The following is a 19,291-nucleotide window of genomic DNA, read 5'->3' as shown; positions in this document are numbered from 1 at the left end:
TACTCCAAGATCAGGACTTCATCAGCTGGCGACCTACAAATGGCAACACTTGCCCTTTGGAGTCCTATCCCGATGAGATGGTAATTTTTGCCCACTTCATCGAGCGAGGCCTAGCATTGCCCTCTTCAAATTTCTTCCGAGGTTTACTGCATTATTATAAATTGGAGTTGATGCATCTGAACCCCAATAGAATCCTCCGTACTGCAATCTTCGTTCATTTTTGCAAAGTCTTTCTGGGGATTAGACCACACTTTCAATTATTCCAGAAGTTTTTCCGTGTGAAGCCACAACCCTCAAAAGATCATACTCTCTTAGTTGGAGGTGCTGGGATTCAGATACGAGAGATAGTGAGCGGCTAGTATCTGGATTACAAGTTGATAGACTCCAATACCGGGTGGAAGGAAAAGTGGTGCTACATTAGCAACCATGATCCAAAACTACCCAAACTGATAGGGCATCGCCCTTCATGGAACAACCACTGGCTTGATGAAACATGGAGAGTACCTCCAACTACTTGAGCTCATGAGTAGAATAGCACAGCTGAAACAAGAGGGCCTTACTGGAATCGAAGTGGCACTTAGCTTTATGAAGTGACGCATCCAACCCCTGCAGCAGAGGTGCCACTATGTCTATCAATACATTAGCCTGGACAATCCTTCCAAATTCTCTCCGGAAGAGATTAGCACTGATGAAGTCATGGCGAGGCTCAAACGGATGTTCAAAATGTGGGCAAGATCCCCACTATTGTGCGGGAATTCAGTGCCGCCAACTCGCCAAAGCTTGTAAGTACCTATGGCCGTAGCCCCTGAGTACTTATTTGAAGTTGTTGGGTTTACTAACTTGTCTTTCTTTGTAGGAAGATGTTGATTTGTATTTCTCTGCTCCTCCGAATCCTATGAAGCTGCTCCTCACGTGTTTACGCGGGAAGGCATGATAAGCGACGATCAGGAGGAGGAGGTAGTAGAGTCCTCCAGCGGCACTAGTTCTGGCTCCGCATATGAAGTCAACGCTCAACCATCTGCTAAGGATGGGTCTTCCTCCGGAGCAAGGAAACGCTCAGTTGTTGATGAGCTTGAGGCTACGATTCCTCCACTACCAAACAAGAAGCAATCCGTTATTGCAAAATAGGTCATGAATAAGTCTGTACCTGTGGAACATGTGCCTCCCATGGTAATTACTTATGAGGAGGGACAAGATCCTAAATATCGTGTACTCCCAAAAGGTGTTTCCAGTATCACCACCATGTCTACTCAGGATGACACTGGTGGTTTGCAGGTACTCGAAGAGGGAACCGAAGTGGAGAAGGCGGTTGTTGTGGCTACTCAAAGCAAGGCGCCAACCACCGAGGAGCTGATTGAGATTGAGGATGATCCAGAGCTTCAAGATGTAGTGCAGGATGATCCACAGGTGATAAACCTCAATGTTGTAGAGACAATTCAAGCAGTAGAGGTGAAGCTCAAGGCTGACCAAGATCCTCTTGTGGATGTGCAGGCCCCACTAAAAGTGCCATCTCCATCTGTTAAGCCACTACGATTGTTTGACGAACCCACACTGAAGTTGAGGAGATCGCCAAAGTAATCTTTCCTCTCCTTTCGAGTACTTATTGTAACTTTTTGTTGCTAAGGTTTTGTCTTGTACATGAAATCCTCTCATCTGGACCTTGGAGGACCTGGCTCTAGGCCCATGACTGATGGCGGTAGCCTCTCAATTTAGGACGTTGCCCCAGCCCAAGCAAGTACACAGCTAGAAAATCAACCCGCAATGACAAGTAGTCCAGGTGCTGTTTCTTTTGTAGCAGCGTTGATGCAGAAATTAAAATTGTCATTGACTAATGTTTATGGTGCCAGTACCCGAGGAGATGGTGGCTCCCGTGTACATGGCAGCTACTTCTGTAGCATCCGCGCAGCCAATTGGGGGGTGAAACAACAACTACCTCTAGCACCGTGGCTACAGATGTAGCTCCCGAGCTAGAGATAGAAGTCGAGGCAGCGATAACCCATAGGATCATGGCCATCAATTCATCTTCTGAACCTGGGACATTTGTAGGTCTTGCCATGGTTACTCATGCAAGCACGAATGGTGATATTGACAAAGCTAGCAGGATCACTCCGGAGGACATCCAGTTGATTGATGATCCGCCGCTAAACCCGGAGATGATAGCCAGTATTATGGAGATGCACCGTTGTCTTGGTAATTATGCAGAGGTGAGTTGAGATTTCCTTGCTCTGCTGTCACAATATTTGCTAACTTGTACTCGGGTGACAATGCGAGTACTATTTTTTTAGGTTCCAGGACCTTATCAATCGCTCCCGCTGCAAGTTAGAGATGCTCGAGGGGTATGGTGATACTGTACTCTGTGCTGAAGCTCTAGAGAAAGAGCTTGCAAAAGAAAAACTGTACATCTCCTGCTTGATGATGAAGCATGACAACTCAACAGTGGCCTTCCACAACTGGATTCAAGATCTGGAGGATGAGAAAGAGCGTCTTGTTTCTCGCAATAAGTCTCTCTATCACAAAATTGAAGGTAGTCTCTTCTTCTTTGATATTCATCTGCTACTGATTGTATGTTGATTCTTATTAACCCCATGTTGATATTGCGCAGAATATAAGAAATTGGAACCAGAGCTTCAAGCGTCAATCACCGATTGAAAAAATGCCTTCTATCGAGTGACAGATCAACACGACAAGCTGGTGCCTCATGTTGAAAAGTTGGAGCATGATCTGGAGAAGGAGACATAGATGCGCGAGGATGGTGAGGTTGATCTGGTCAATGCCATGAAGACCATCTGAGAGTGCGAAGCTGAGCTGGAAGCTACCAAACTCGCTATGAAGGAGGTATCTGAAGCGGCCCAACCAATAGCGGACATGGTGGAGCCTCCAGTTGAAGGTGTAGAGCCACGTCTGCTATTTGAAGTACTCAAGGATGTGCTAGGGAAATTCACCAACTACATTCAGAAGATGGCAAAGTCTATCTCCAAGCAACTGCTGAGCTTCGACAAGTCTTTCTATCCTCAAGCTAATCTGGCTCCTGTTGCGGAAGGTATAGCGGAGGACTGCTCTAACAAACTCTTCAAGCAGTACATGCAGGAGATGGAACCCATTGCAGAAGAATTAGCCAATCATCTAGTCCTTGAGTAGTTCTTTATTAAGGAAAACATTAGTTCTATATTGAAAACATGATATGGATGATTTGTAATGTAAATATTTCTAAGCCTTGTTGCAATCTCTGCTGTTTTCGACTAGTTATTTTACTGCATCTTACAATCTTCCCTGATATTTGCTCATACGGTAGATGTAAGTGTCTGCGCACAAGGCTTCTTTGATGAGCCTCATCAGGCGCTAGTAGTGAGTAATCTTGTTATGTGTTCCTTTGTTGTGGTGCACGAGTACTCAAGCTGCCTGGGCTAATGACTTCTTTCAATAGAGGTCTCTTCAGGGTCTTATGTATAGAGCATGCCTTCACATCCTCAATGGGCTCGCTTTGACGTTCGCTCGAAGATTCCTGAAATTCTGCAAACTTATTTTTACAAGATGTGACTAGAAAGATTTGTCTGATGAGTTAACTAACTCATGAAGTTTATTGCAAATTTGCTTTGCAAGCTACAATTGGACGATTTTGTCCAGTGAGTTGAATAACTCATTAGAATTTTGCAGACTTGCTATTACAAGCTGTACTTGGGCGATTCTGCCTAGGGAGCTGAATAGCTCATTGTAGTTGTGTAGACTTGTTATTACAAGCCGTGATAAGGCAAAAATAACTAGTTGAATTACGACAAAAATATGATTGCTTTATTGAATTGTAAATCTACAGCTAGGGCTGATGGTCGATTTACATGGATATGCAAATCTAAATTAGGGATAAAATCGATAGAGTTGCTCGATGTTCCACGAGTTGTCGATGTCTCCACCTGAGGAGTGTTGTAATCGATATGATTTAGGTCCAGTGACCTTGGAGATGATAAAAGGTCCCTCCTATGGTGAGTTGAGCTTGTGCAGCCCTTTGGTGTCCTGGATACGGTGAAGGACTAGGTAGGACAGCTTCGGATCTGTAGACCAGGAAGTAGGGCGATTGCCCTATCAGCTTGCACGGCTGGGTACAGAGCCTCCAGAGAATATTGGGTAGTTCTTTGAGCCATTTGCCTCTTTTCATGTTTGCGATATCATGCAGCCTTTTCTTGAGAGCTTCTAGTACCATCCCATTAGTGCGCTCTACCTGGTCATTGGCCCGCGGATGATCGATAGAGACATACCAGACATCGATCCTACTATTCTCGCAGTATTCCCAGAACCTATGGTTGTTAAAGTTTGAATCCAGGTCTATGATTATGCAATTGGGGAAGCCGTAGAGATGAACAAACTCATCAAGGAAGTCGAGTACTCTTTCTACTTTGGGGTAGGTAACTGGCTTCACCTCGATTCACTTGGTAAACTTGTCAATAGCCACCACAACTCAGTTGAATCCTCTAGGCGTGGTGGGCAGTGGGCCAATCATGTCTAGCCTCCAACATGTGAAGGGCCAAGAGGGTGGTATGGTGATCAACTTGTAGGCAAGGACGTGCTGCTGCTTGGTGAAGAATTGGCACCCTTGGCATCGGTGTACTAGTTCCTTTGCATTAGCGAGAGCTGTAGGCCAATAGAACCCTGATCTGAAAGCTTTACCCATGATTGTTCGTGAGGATGAGTGGTTGCACAAATGACTTTGTGGATCTCCTCCAGTATGTCCTTGCCGTCTTGCCGTGAGATGCACTTCATGAGTACTCTTGACGATGCACCTCTTCTGTAAAGCTTGTCTCCGACTAGAACATAGTTCTTGTTGCATCATAAGGCTTGCTCTGCTTCTATCTTATCTGATGGTAACTTGTGCTCTTTGATGTAGTCGATGAAGGGGACTCCAGTCTACATCGATTATCATGACCTCCCGATCTGGTGTGGTAGGCCCTCGATCAGTGGTTGTTGATGGTGCCAGTTCCGTTATGGATGGCTTGCGTAACTCATGGATGAAAACCCCTCTTGGACTTGAGCACCAGTAGATCCAAGCTTGGATAGGATGTCCGCAGCAACGTTGTTGTCATGAACTACATGGTGGAACTCCAAACCAAAGAATTTGTTCTCTAACTTGTGTACTTCTAGGCAATACGCATTCATGTTCTCCTTATGGCGGTCCCACTCGCCGTTGACTTGATTGATCACCACTAGTGAGTCACCGTAGACCAGCAATCCCTTTATTCCTAGTGAGATTGCCAGGCGGAGCCCGTGTAGAAGCACCTTGTATTCAGCTTCATTGTTGGACACTTCCTAGAAGATTTGCATGACGTACTTGAGTTGTTCGCCCTTGGGAGATATGAAGAGTACTCCTGTACCGGCACCCTTGAGCTTGAGTGATCCATCAAAATACATGACCCAATGCTGTGGACGCTCTGCTGGCGTTGGTAGTTGATTCTCCCACCATTCTGCCATGAAATCGAATAGGGCCTGGGACTTTATTGTAGTCCTCGATTTGAATTCTAGGGATAATGCTCCAAGTTCTACCACTCACTTAGATATTCTTCCTGTTGCATCCCAATTGTGGAGAATTTCTCCCAGGGGGAAGTTTGTGACAACAGAGATCTTGTGCTCCTGAAAGTAATGTCGTAACTTGTGCGAGTGAAAGTACATCTAGGCCCCTAAGTAGGTTTTGGTGAATTGAATGACAAAATGATTAAAGGACTAACTTGTTTGCTTAAGATTGTGAGCAGGGTTTTATTCTCATATTTATAATGTAATATTGTCTCATTAGTTGAATATGTATTATATGGCTCACAATAAAGAAAAGCAAGCAAGTATGTGATCTCGTGATGAAATTATATGATCAATGACAAGCAAGGGTGAAGTAAAACTTGGGGATATGTTTTATAGTTGATCTACAAGCCTCTAAATCATGTGATAGGTTGATTGACAAGTAAAAGGATCATTAAGAAAAGAAGAGTGATATTCACAAATGGATATTGCAAGACTTCATGTGCATATGATAAAAAGACATGAGCTTATGTGTTACATATTGGTCTTGTTAAGTTTGCAATTCATGATATATTCTTTATCGATCAAGAACAAGCATTTGAAGAGAATTTCAAATGGGATTTCATTGTTGATGTCAAAGCAGTTAAACTCAAAGTGGCCAGAATAGGTGAAGAAATCAAGCAAGATACTAGAGTGAGGGACCAAGCAAGCTTTGGTCACGCGACGGCTTAGACTATGTGCGTTTTGCTAAGGTGAAGTGGCTAGTATCCGGAGGGTTTCGAAGTATCATATCTAAGCCTTATCGAGAGAAGAAATGCAATGCATCTAATCTGTTGTGATTGATAAAATGGAGTGACTTAAGGATTCAGGTATATCTTATCATGAACAAGGAAAAATCTTTAGTCACTAGCTCAAGACGGATGTGCTCAAGATGATAGTTATGTTGAGAGACCTCAAGTGACTATTGATCAAAGTATGGCATGGGTGAAGACTTACAAGCTCAAGTGGATGATATAGTGTTTATATTTATTTTTTAGTCTAGGTATGCCGTACAATCAACAGGGATGCAACATTAGCTAATTGATAACACCAAAAGTGCTCTTAGTTGACCTATGTGAGCCACTCACTTACGATGGCTCAAACTACGCTTCTTGGTCTGCTTATATACTCAATACATTTAGGACCATGGGTCCATCTGTTGAGGAAATTTTAGTTGCTAGCATTCTTCCTCCAAATTTTGACATTGACCATATTGATTAGTCCAATATCACTCAAGAGGAGTTAATTGCACGCAACTTAATGCTTGTGATACTAACTTTTTGCATAGCACTCTTTGTGAAGGTATTCAGGATATCATCTTTGTCATAAAAGAAGTTCGTAATGATGGTTCATTTGGACACTTCTCATGAAGACATATGCAAAGCAAGAATGTGATGATGAAGAGCAAGCAGAAGAGAAGTCACTTGAGGAGTGCTCAACACTGCTGTTGGGGGGAAATATTAACATCTTCCTTATATTCCTTAAACGACGATCATAAGGGCCTGGGCCCACCTCCAGCAACAGTGACCTCCGCTGACTTGGCCCGACCCCCGGGTCATTGGGTCGGACGCGCCCGACCCCCAGAGGCCGCTCCTCATCCTAACCGAGAGAGTTCTGCCTCGCACGACCCCCGGGCGAGAGGGGTCGGACGCGCCCGACCCCTTGCAGCAGGTCTCTGCCTTGCCTGACCCCGAGCGCAAGGGGTCGGACGCCTCCGGACCCACAATACAAAGCTTCGCCTCGCCCTAGGATGTGCACGGGCCTGCAGATGAGGGCGTAGATCTTATGGGCCCCCACCGATCTCGCCATAAATGCCACCGATGGGGCGCGCATGTTCGAAACACGGCTCTGACATGCGGAGGGGCATGACCCACCGGAGTTTTTGGGCGACGCACTGCTGCCACGACTACACAGGGCTACAACTGCGTTGTCCTAACCCTCCCTTGTGGCATTCATCATGGGGCACTCTCGCCCATATTGCAGGGTACGCCGCCTTGTTTCCCGCTCAGCCTCGCGGCAGGGGCGTGTCAGCCGCGCCCCCCGGTCAGCGCGTGTGGCAACAGTGGTCGCCTGTCATCCACGACGTGCACAGTTATGGTGACCAGTCATCATCATCAACCCGTACAGCTATAGTGGTCGGTCGCCACGCCCGTCTTGCATGCTCGGCTACAGTGGCCGATCGCTGGGACATCGATGGGACCCTACGGCAACCCCAGTGGCTTGGCCCGTCTCCCTGTACTTTACATCCGAGGCTTTATCTTTTTACTTCCCGTGACTGCCGGGTCGATTGTAACTCCTGTGTCCTCCTTATATTATAAAAGGAGGACCAGGGGGCCCAAGAAAGGGACGGCTCTGGAGTGAACCGAACAAGCCCTAACTCACAACCCTTATACACGAGCATCAGTTCACACCCATAGAGACTTGGGACCAACTTCCCTGTCTCGCCCATTTATAACCCCTACTACAAACTCCGCACGAGTAACACGAGCAGCCTCCCACACTGGACGTAGGGCTATTCCTGCCCGAACCAGTATAAACCCCGTGTCCTCTCGTGCAACCATCCGAGCCTTACGCGCATAAAAAATAAATTCACTTGCCGTAGTCTTGACCCGTGATTCTTGACAACGACAGTTCGCACGCCAGGTAGGGGACCTTTGCGCGTACGACGATCATCACCGGCTTCGGATGGCCAACCACGACATCGGCTTCGCTCCCGGTTCCCACATCTGCTTTGGGAGCCTGGACTTTCTCACCACGGGAGAGGGAATCAAGCTGATTCCTCTCCTCATCCTACCCACTCACCCCATCACCTCCGGCTCCACCGCCGGAATTTTGGTGAGCGGTCGGGCGCGCACCACGAGGCCTCCTTCGGAGGAGTGGCCCTTTGGCCTACGCAATGCCACGACTGTCGGGATACGAGGTAGGCTACGCTAGCGCAAAACAAAATTTTCTACCGCGTATAACCAGGAAGAGCTGCCGTATAAGGATCACGGGATTACCACTCGACGCACTACTGGTGCGGAAGATGTAGATATGCGTCGGTGCAGTGAAGACGATCACGTAGTCGTACGTAGTCGATCAACGTAGTCGTACGTAGTCGATCACGTCCAGCAGCTCCTCAGCAGCTCGTCCACGTGCACAGCAAGATCGCCTCCGGTGCCGCGGCTCGTCGTCGGCTCGTCGTGGCTCGTCGGCGGCTCGTCGATGGCTCGTCGATGGCTCGTCCAAGTGCTGCAGGCGCAACACCTCCAAGGTATCCACACGTGCAGGGAGGAAGCGTCGCAAGCCGGACTGCTAGATCCGCGAGTTGCAACAGGCGAGGGCGTGGGAGGCGCGGCAAGTCTGTTCAGCCAAAAGGTGTGAAACCCTAGGGCGCCCCCACCCCTCTATTTATAGGGGTTCCTGATGGGCCTCTGGATCCGAGGCCCATTAGTACTCCTAAACCTAATCCAACTCGGATCAGATCCGAATTGGGCTTCCAGCCCCTTAAGTGTGCGACCCTATGGGTTCGGATACGTATAGACATGGCCCGAGTACTCCTACTCGGCCCAATAGTCGGTAGCGGCCTCTAGCAAGACGTGCCAACTCCTATACGCATACGAAGATCATATCAGACGAACCATCACAACATAATATACATGCTATTCCCTTTGCCTCACGATATTTGGTCTAGCTTCAAGCCGACCGCTCTTTCTCGATCCTGTGATTCGGAATCCCTTTGTAGGTTAACTCTTAACCGTACGTAGCATGGCCATGCATTTTCGGATCCGATCACTCGAGGGGCCCAGAGATATCACTCTCAATCAGAGAGGGGCAAATCCCATCTTGATTGACCATGTCTCATAGCATGCTTCTTGACAAACCCGAAAGCTACCTTTATAACTACCCTGTTACGGCGTAGCGTTTGATAGCCCCTAAGTAGATCAATCCACATCTAGAATACATGCGACAATCTCAGGTCTAAGGACAAAGCGTATATGTTGTTTAAAGAGAGAACTACTTCTCGTATTGGGTCAGTCCTAACACATGTCTCAACATGTGTCCACATTATTAGTTCAACATCTCCATGTCCATGACTTGTGAAACATAGTCATCAACTAATACATGTGCTAGTCTAATATTCATGTGTGTCCTCACATGAACTCCGACTAGGGACAACTTTAGAATAACCATACAAGTAAAGAGTTTCACATACAATTCACATAATTGCAAATCAATTCAAGTAGCCTTTAATGGATATTCAATGAACATAGTATACAAATCATGGATACAAATGGAATATCATCATCTCTATGATTGCCTCTAGGGCATACCTCCAACAGTCTCCCACTTGCACTAGAGTCAATCTAGAAGGTACCTAATACCCATAGCTCTTACATGCGCATCATGCTTAGCCTGCGGGAGTGGTTTTGTCAATGGATCAGAAATGTTCAGATCCGTGTGTATTTTGCATATCTTGATCTCACCCCGGTTAACGAAGTCTCGAATGAGATGAAATCGCCGCATTACGTGTTTGTTCTTCTGGTGGTTCCTTGGCTCCTTTGCTTGCGCAATTGCCCCATTATTATCACAGTAGAGATTCAATGGGCTGGACGCATTCGGGAACACACCAAGCTCAATGAGGAAATTCCTTATCCAAACACCTTCCTTCGCGGCTTCCGAAGCCGCGATGTACTCGGCTTCTGTCGTAGAATCGGCCACCGTCTCCTGCTTGGAACTCTTCCAACTAACAGCACCACCATTTAGCGTGAACACAAATCCTGATTGTGACTTTGAATCGTCTCTGTCGGTTTGGAAACTAGCATCGGTGTAACCTGTTACAACGAGCTCCTCCTGACCTCCATAGACGAGGAACATATCTTTAGTCCTTCTCAAGTACTTAAGAATGTTTTTCACCGCTGTCCAGTGACTCTCACCTGGATCAGATTGGTGTCTACTTGTCATACTTAGCGCATATGAAACATCTGGGCGAGTACTTATCATTGCATACATGATAGATCCAATAGCCGAGGCATATGGCACTCTACTCATGCGATCCCGCTCATCAGCAGTCGAAGGACACTGAGTCTTGCTGAGATGTATGCCATGTGACATAGGCAAGAACCCTTTCTTTGCCTCTTCCATGCTGAACCGCTTCAACACTTTGTCAATGTAAGTATCTTGGCTTAAACCTATAAGCCTTCTCGATCTATCTCTATAGATCTTAATACCCAGAATATATGCCGCTTCCCCTAAGTCCTTCATCGAAAAACTATTTTTCAGTGAAGTCTTTACGGACTCAAGCATAGGAATGTTATTTCCAATCAGTAATATGTCATCCACATATAAGATTAGAAATACTACAGAGCTCCCACTAACCTTCTTGTAAACACAAGACTCTTCTTCGTTCTTGGTGAAGTCAAACCCTTTGACCACTTCATCAAAACGAATGTTCCAACTCCTAGATGCTTGCTTCAATCCATAAATGGATCTCTGAAGCTTGCATACCTTTCCAGCATTTTTCGGATCGACAAAACCCTCGGGCTGTATCATATACACGTCCTCAGCTAGGTTTCCATTCAGGAAAGCTGTCTTGACATCCATCTGCCATATCTCATAATCGAAATATGCAGCTATAGCTAGAATAATCCGAATGGACTTAAGCATCACTACGGGCGAGAAGGTCTCGTCGTAGTCAACTCCTTGAACTTGTCGAAAACCTTTTGCGACAAGTCGTGCTTTATAGATGTGAACATTTCCATCCATGTCCTTTTTCTTCTTATAGATCCACTTGCACTCTATGGCTTTAACACCATCAGGCGGGTCAACCAAGTTCCAAACTTGATTGTCTCCCATGGACTCTATTTTGGATTGCATGGCACTCTGCCATTTTTCGGAGTCTGGGTCCATCATTGCTTCTGCATATGTCGCAGGCTCATCATTGTCCAACAATAATATTTCCCGCATTTCGCGGAGCCTTGCCGACCTTCGTGGTTGTGGCGGTGCTTCTCTTGCCATGGGTATCTCAACTTGTTCTGCTACGTTAGCATCACTCATTGATTCTTGCCCGATTGGCTCATCTTGAACTTCTTCAAGATGCACTGTCTTTCCACTCTTTTCTCCTTTGAGAAACTCTTTCTCTAGGAAAACCCCGTTCCGAGCGACAAACACTTTGCCTTCTGATCGGTTGTAGAAATAATATCCTAAAGTTTCCTTTGGATATCCCACGAAAATGCACTTATCCGACTTGGGTGTGATCTTGTCCGACTGAAGTCGCTTGACAAACACTTCACATCCCCAAATCTTTAGAAAAGACAAACTAGGAACCTTTCCAGTCCACATCTCATATGGTGTCTTAACTACGGATTTAGATGGTACCCTATTTAGTGTGAAAGCTGCTGTTTCTAGAGCGTATCCCCAAAATGACAACGGTAGGTCCGACTGGCTCATCATTGATCGAACCATGTCTAACAAAGTTCGATTACGTCGCTCGGACACACCATTTCTCTGAGGTGTTCCAGGCGGCGTAAGTTGTGGAACAATTCCGCAACTCTTTAGATGATTGCTAAACTCGTGGCTCAAATACTCGCCTCCACGATCAGATCGTAAGGCCTTAATTTTCTTGCCACGCTGATTTTCAACTTCATTCTGAAATTCCTTGAACTTTTCAAAGGTTTCAGACTTGTGCCTCATCAAGTAGACATAGCCGTATCTACTAAAATCATCAGTGAAAGTTATGAAGTATTGGAATCCTCCTCTAGCCGTCGTGCTCATTGGTCCGCATACATCACTATGTACGAGTTCCAACAAGTCTACTGCTCTCTCAGGAAATCCTGTGAATGGCGTCTTGGTCATCTTGCCTAGCAAGCAAGCCTCGCATGTCTCGTATGATTCAAAATCAAACGAAGTTAGAAGTCCATCAGAATGGAGCTTCTTCATGCGCTTATCACTTATATGACCCAAACGACAATGCCACAAGTAGGTAGGACTCAAATCATTAGGCCGAGGCCTTTTAGCACTTACATTACAGACAGGTGAACCATCAAGATTTAAAACAAACAATCCATTCACAATGGGTACAAAAGCCATAAACATATTATTCTTAGAGATCACACAACCATTGTTTTCACTCGCAAATGAATAACCATCCTTCATCAAACATGAAGGAGATAAAATGTTGCGACTTAAACTAGGAACAAAATAACAATTATTCAACTCCATAATAAATCCTGACGGGAGGTGGAGTTGCATTGTCCCGACGGTCAAAGCAGCAACTCTTGCATTATTGCCCACGCGGAAATCAACTTCTCCTCTTTCCACGCTTCTACTTCTTATCATTCCCTGCATCGAATTGCAAATATGAGCAACCGATCCGGTATCAAATACCCAAGAATTAATAACTGTATCAGCGAGAAATATGTTGTCTATAACATTAACAACAAGCGTACCTGAGGTAGAAGTACTCTTACTTCCGCCGTTCTTCAAGGAAGCTAGGTACTGCTTGCAGTTTCTCTTCCAGTGACCAAGTTCATGACAGTAAAAGCACTCTTTATCTGGAGCAGGTCCAGGTCCAGCTTTAACCTTGGGCGGTGGGTTTGGCTTGGACGTTCCAGCCTTGCCCTTCTTCTTCCAAGAATTGCCCTTCTTCTTAAAGCTGGGCTTGTTCTGTATCGCCATCACATGGCTGGTACTAGCGCTTTTCTTTATGTCAGCCTCTGCTGTCTTGAGCATACCACACAGCTCATTCAGACCCTTCTCCGTCCCATGCATATGGTAGTTCGAGATGAAGTTCCCATAGCTAGCCGGAAGAGATGAAAGAATGAAATCAGTGGCCAACTCTTGGCCCAGTGGGAAGCCTAGCTTCTCCAACCGTTGGGTGTAACCAACCATCTTGATCACGTGTGGTCCTACTGCTGCGCCTTCTGCTAGCTTGCTCTCAACAAAGGCCTTAGACACATTGAACCTTTCAGTCCTGGCCTGTGTTTGGAACATGTCTCTAAGCGCCACGATCATATCGTGCGCCTCATGGTTTGTTTCAAACTGCATCTGCAGCTCGGGTTCCATGCAAGCAAGCATAAGGCAGCTTACTTCGAGGTTAGCATCACATGCTTTCTTGTAAGCATTCTTAGCAGCAGCGGGTGCATCCTCAGCAGGTTCTTCTGGTAGTGGGTTGTCTAGAACATCTTCCTTTTTCTCAGCCCTGAGAACAATTCTCAGGTTGCGGATCCAATCCGAGTAGTTTGTTCCATTCAACTTGTCCTTCTCAAGGACCGAACGCAAAGCAAACGATGTGGTGGTGTTGCTAGGTGCCATTTAATCTACAACAAAAGTAATGCAAAATACACTAAGACAAACGTATCCATGATAGAGCAAATTACATTAAACTATTTTAACAGAATCTACTCCCACTAAAATCAATATCCCTCTATTGAAACTTAGTGATTCAGGATCCACAACTAACAAGTCTACTAGTGAGCTTTAGCATCACCGCTAGCAAACGAGGTAGATCGGTAAGCAACTTTTGCTAATCATATCACATATGACTCCTGTTGTTGGGTGACATCTCCATGTCTCGGCGCCCAACCTTTATGCCCCAAGGTCCTTAACCGTTAAGATGACCTTGTTAAGCAAACCAACCCTTATGCGTGTAAGTGTCCGACACAGACCCGTCTAGTCAAGGAAAACTAGTGGCACCCTAATTTCATAGACCCACCACTAATTGTACAAGACATGGGACGGTGCAAGTTTTAGTTGGGAGGGCATACTAACTTAAACTTTGTGAGGGATCGTTCTACTTCTAACATCACAGCATGCAGAAAGTAAAACATAAACAGAATAGCATTCACACAGTTGTGACACAGTATGGCCCGTTTTTCATATGGTGATCTCCATCTCCATTGAACCTGTTCACCATGGTGATCTCCATCTCCATGTTCTATGTGCGCCATCCTCCTGGTGATGAGTCCTCCAAGAACTAGACCATGCTATTACGCCTAATAGCTAGTAAAGAATCTAGTAATGAAGATTACATAGTTGCTTGGATCATCACAGATTGGTACGCAGACCATTAATTACAATAAAGTGACAACACATATGGCTCCTGCCGTGTTGCCGTACGCGCGACACGTAGGTCACGAATTAGTTACACACATGCATCACATACACAAGGGGCCATACTGATCACAAGATATATACATACATCCTGCAAAAGAGAGTTAGGCGTCCTAACGTTCCAAACTTGGGAGGCCCGAAACTCCATCTTCCAAGCCGAATTTGGCAAATCTAATTTCGCCGAAAACGGCGAAGCGGTTGAAATTCACGTGTAACTTTTTCTGTAGATCAATTTTCGTATAGAAATCGCCCCGATCCGAGATCGTACCGAAAAGTTACGGCTGATTTACCGAAGCATGCGCATACGGCAAAATCCCGACCCCGGCAGTAGATCACATCTACTATTGCACATCTAATGCGCATGGCGTATGACCCTGGATCTCGATTTGACCAATCATATTGATCTTCCCTCACTGCAACTGGATTTACGTGTATCACTTAACTCCGATGGCGGAAACCGACCAGTAGGAGTATGTCGTTACACTACCATTGCAGCAAGGGCACGAAATCAGGACATAGATCAAATAGAGAACTCGCATATCTCCATATGCACACATCCCGAATCCAAAACTAAGCAGCTAAGGCTCTGATACCACTGTCGGGATACGAGGTAGGCTACGCTAGCGCAAATCAAAATTTCTACCGCGTATAACCAGGAAGAACTGCCGTATAAGGATCACGGGATTACCACTCGACGCACTACTGGTGCGGAAGATGTAGATATGCGTCGGTGCAGTGAAGACGATCACGTAGTCGTACGTAGTCGAACAACGTAGTCGTACGTAGTCGATCACGTCCAGCAGCTCCTCAGCAGCTCGTCCACGTGCACAGCAAGATCGCCTCCGGTGCCGCGGCTCGTCGTCGGCTCGTCGTGGCTCGTCGGCGGCTAGTCGGCGGCTCGTCCAAGTGCTGCACCTCCAAGGTATCCACACGTGCAGGGAGGAAGCGTCGCAAGCCGGATTGCTAGATCCGCGAGTTGCAACAGGCGAGGGCGAGGGCGTGGGAGGCGCGGCAAGTCTGTTCAGCCAAAAGGTGTGAAACCCTAGGGCGCCCCCACCCCTCTATTTATAGGGGTTCCTGATGGGCCTCTGGATCCGAGGCCCATTAGTACTCCTAAACCTAATCCAACTCGGATCAGATCCGAATTGGGCTTCCAGCCCCTTAAGTGTGCGACCCTATGGGTTCGGATACGTATAGACATGGCCCGAGTACTCCTACTCGGCCCAATAGTCGGTAGCGGCCTCTAGCAAGACGTGCCAACTCCTATACGCATACGAAGATCATATCAGACGAACCATCACAACATAATATACATGCTATTCCCTTTGCCTCACGATATTTGGTCTAGCTTCAAGCCGACCGCTCTTTCTCGATCCTGTGATTCGGAATCCCTTTGTAGGTTAACTCTTAACCGTACGTAGCATGGCCATGCATTTTCTGATCCGATCACTCGAGGGGCCCAGAGATATCACTCTCAATCAGAGAGGGGCAAATCCCATCTTGATTGACCATGTCTCATAGCATGCTTCTTGACAAACCCGAAAGCTACCTTTATAACTACCCTGTTACGGCGTAGCGTTTGATAGCCCCTAAGTAGGTCAATCCACATCTAGAATACATGCGACAATCTCAGGTCTAAGGACAAAGCGTATATGTTGTTTAAAGAGAGAACTACTTCTCGTATTGGGTCAGTCCTAACACATGTCTCAACATGTGTCCACATTATTAGTTCAACATCTCCATGTCCATGACTTGTGAAACATAGTCATCAACTAATACATGTGCTAGTCTAATATTCATGTGTGTCCTCACATGAACTCCGACTAGGGACAACTTTAGAATAACCATACAAGTAAAGAGTTTCACATACAATTCACATAATTGCAAATCAATTCAAGTAGCCTTTAATGGATATTCAATGAACATAGTATACAAATCATGGATACAAATGGAATATCATCATCTCTATGATTGCCTCTAGGGCATACCTCCAACAGTCTCCCACTTGTCAGGTCCGGCCAGTATCCTGGTTGGTGGAGACCCATGGGGTACCCATATCCCTCAGTATGTTTGGATGTTCCTACTGCCATGTGTGTTTCTTGACCTATTTAATTCTGTTTGTTGACCTTTTGCCTTGGTTGAAATCATTTCTCATAAATTTAAGTTAACAGTCGGCTATTATTGTGAGGTTTGTTGTTACTATGTGAAATATGATGCCACCTGTCAAGGACTCCATCCAGTGAATTGCTAACTTAGGTAGGGTGCATTACATTGATTGATTGTTCATGATACATGCAGAGAGCAACTTGCTCTATCATGTCACATTAGCACTCTTCAGCCGTTGCACATGATCCCAAATACATGCTATCACTTTATATGTTGTGTGGTTGCTTCAGCTATTCTTTTGGCTTCTATGGAAATAGGATTGCCATGTTTTCAACAATTTTAGTGCTTGTGGTCTGATTTATATGTTGTATTGCCGTTCCGTCTATTCAGAAACAATACACTGATTGGCCAATAATGTTTTATTTTGCAGGTCAAGCTTGACGACTCCAGGTTTCAGATAACCGACTTCATTGCTCTATTAGCTGCTTTGGAGTGGTTACAGGTGACCCTGGCGCCTCCTGGCTGAGGCTAACGAGCTCCACTTGTTGGGATTTGGCATCCAAACAGATGATGGAGAGAGAAGGGAGGAAACAAGTCATGTGAACAAGTGAACCAAATGAGCAAATGGCCAAGAGAATGGCCAAGAGAGCTCTCCTCCAAGCCCTATAGCTCTATTTATAGGGAGGAGGAGATGGTTGTTTATATTAATTCCATTGGTGGGTCGAATATTGATAGGTCTTTGGACTTTACAAAGAGGTCCCTAGTTGTTACAACTGAGTTCCTAACCCTTACAAACAAGTCCCTAGATCCCATTTCGGACCTCTTTTACACAAAGGGGTCCTTAGCCTTAGGCCTCCTAAGGCGCACCCCCAACAGTAGCCCTCAACTATTCGGTTTTGGCCGGCACAACAATACCTAATAGTTGCTCCTGTTAAAAGAGGCCAACAACTCAAGCTCCAGTTGCGAGGAATGCCCTTTGCAACCAACCCATGTGCGCCTCGCTAAAAACTCCAGCCCAAAGACCCAATGGGAAAAAAAGGGCATGGAGAAAAGAGCACGCACACTCTTGGGTTCACATGTGCCAACTCTAGACACTACGCCTCCAAGTACTTGTAGCGATGAGCTTCGATCTGCATAGGGCTTTACTCCTAAGCCTCGATCAGCAGGCCTCGCTTCAAGAGCTGATGTAGTCGTAGGCGAAGGTAGCTCCAACACCTTCAAGCCTTCTCTCACGAGCACCAAGCAACTAGGATGGACTAGTCTTCCAGTACACCCCCGCAGCCCCTCTTGGCTGGTGTTCGTGTGAGAAGCTCCGCATGTAGTGGAAGTAGTTTAAGTAGTCGATGTAGTAGCGGTGGCCATGGTTGAATCCCACGTGAACTTGTTTCACTTGCCTTACCCTCGGATGTGCTAGCTTCTTGCTCTATGGGATTGAGAAGCCAAGGAACAGCTTCGATCCCTGACGCCTAGCTTCCTTGTGCCTGCATGCATGCGAGGGTAATGCATGTGGGGGTAATGATACTTGTGCTTGCATGCGAGGGTAACGCCTGCATGCGAGGTTAATGCATTTGAGGGTAACGCATGCATGCATGCCTGCTTGCTGGTGCATATTTAGCACATGCGTGCGGTGGCCAACTGCCTGGTTGCATGTGAGGGTCGGCGTTGGCCGCAACGGTAGAGGTTGCCACGGAGATTGATGCTAGCTGCGAGGGTAATGCATGCGAGGTTGCCACGAGGTACCTGCATTCGAGGGTAGTGCATGCGAGGCGCTTGCATGCGGGGTGCCTGCATGCGAGGTTAGTGCATGTGAGGCGCTTGCATGCGAGGGTAACAAGCCGATGGTGAAGAGCCTCGCTATAATCAGTAGCTGCTGAGCGCCTTTGCCCTGGTTCCATCGACTTCCTCATGGAAGTGACAGCCCAATTTCTTTCCTTGCATGCACCCACGATGGCCACTGATGCGCTTGCTAGACAACCTCGCAAAGTGCCCAGGGACAAACCAAAGGAGCAAGGTGATTAGAAAGCTAGGTGCATTTCATTTTTGAAACCCTGACTGGGATCACCAAGGGTGACGTGATTAAGGAGTCTTGCTCAAAGAAAAGGGACACAACCCTCGATGGTTTAAATGCTTGGGATCGTACGTTAATTCAATTAGCTGAGCAAAAAAACAGTTACTTTATTTGGTTCATAGCCTCAGGGCCTTGAGCGTGCATTCACTTGTAACGAGCTGTGCTCTAGCTTGCAACTGTGGTGCCTATGAGCTTCGATGACGTCGAGTGGAGGTTGGTGAAGATGCGAGGTTAGCCGAGTTTTGTTCGTTTACTCCGAACTAGCGAGGTTAGCTAAGTTTTGACTCTTGACTCGAAACTTGCGAGGTTAAAGGGGTTTTTTCCCGTACGACACTCGAGGGTGTTTAGGTTTTGTCATAGAGTTCCCATGGAACGTGCGAGGTTTGTGCTTGCCTCGAGGGTTCCTTCTACATGCTTGTGAGGTTAAAAAGTCAAGGAAGGCAGCTTGAGTTGTGAGGGTTTCGCGGCTTCGTACGTATGGTCGAGATCGCA

The sequence above is a fragment of the Setaria italica genome, chromosome V (genome assembly GCF_000263155.2).
Source record: "Setaria italica strain Yugu1 chromosome V, Setaria_italica_v2.0, whole genome shotgun sequence".
Lineage (NCBI taxonomy): Eukaryota > Viridiplantae > Streptophyta > Magnoliopsida > Poales > Poaceae > Setaria > Setaria italica.
The sequence above is the reverse complement of the archived record's forward strand: the minus strand, read 5'-3'. Positions refer to the sequence as shown.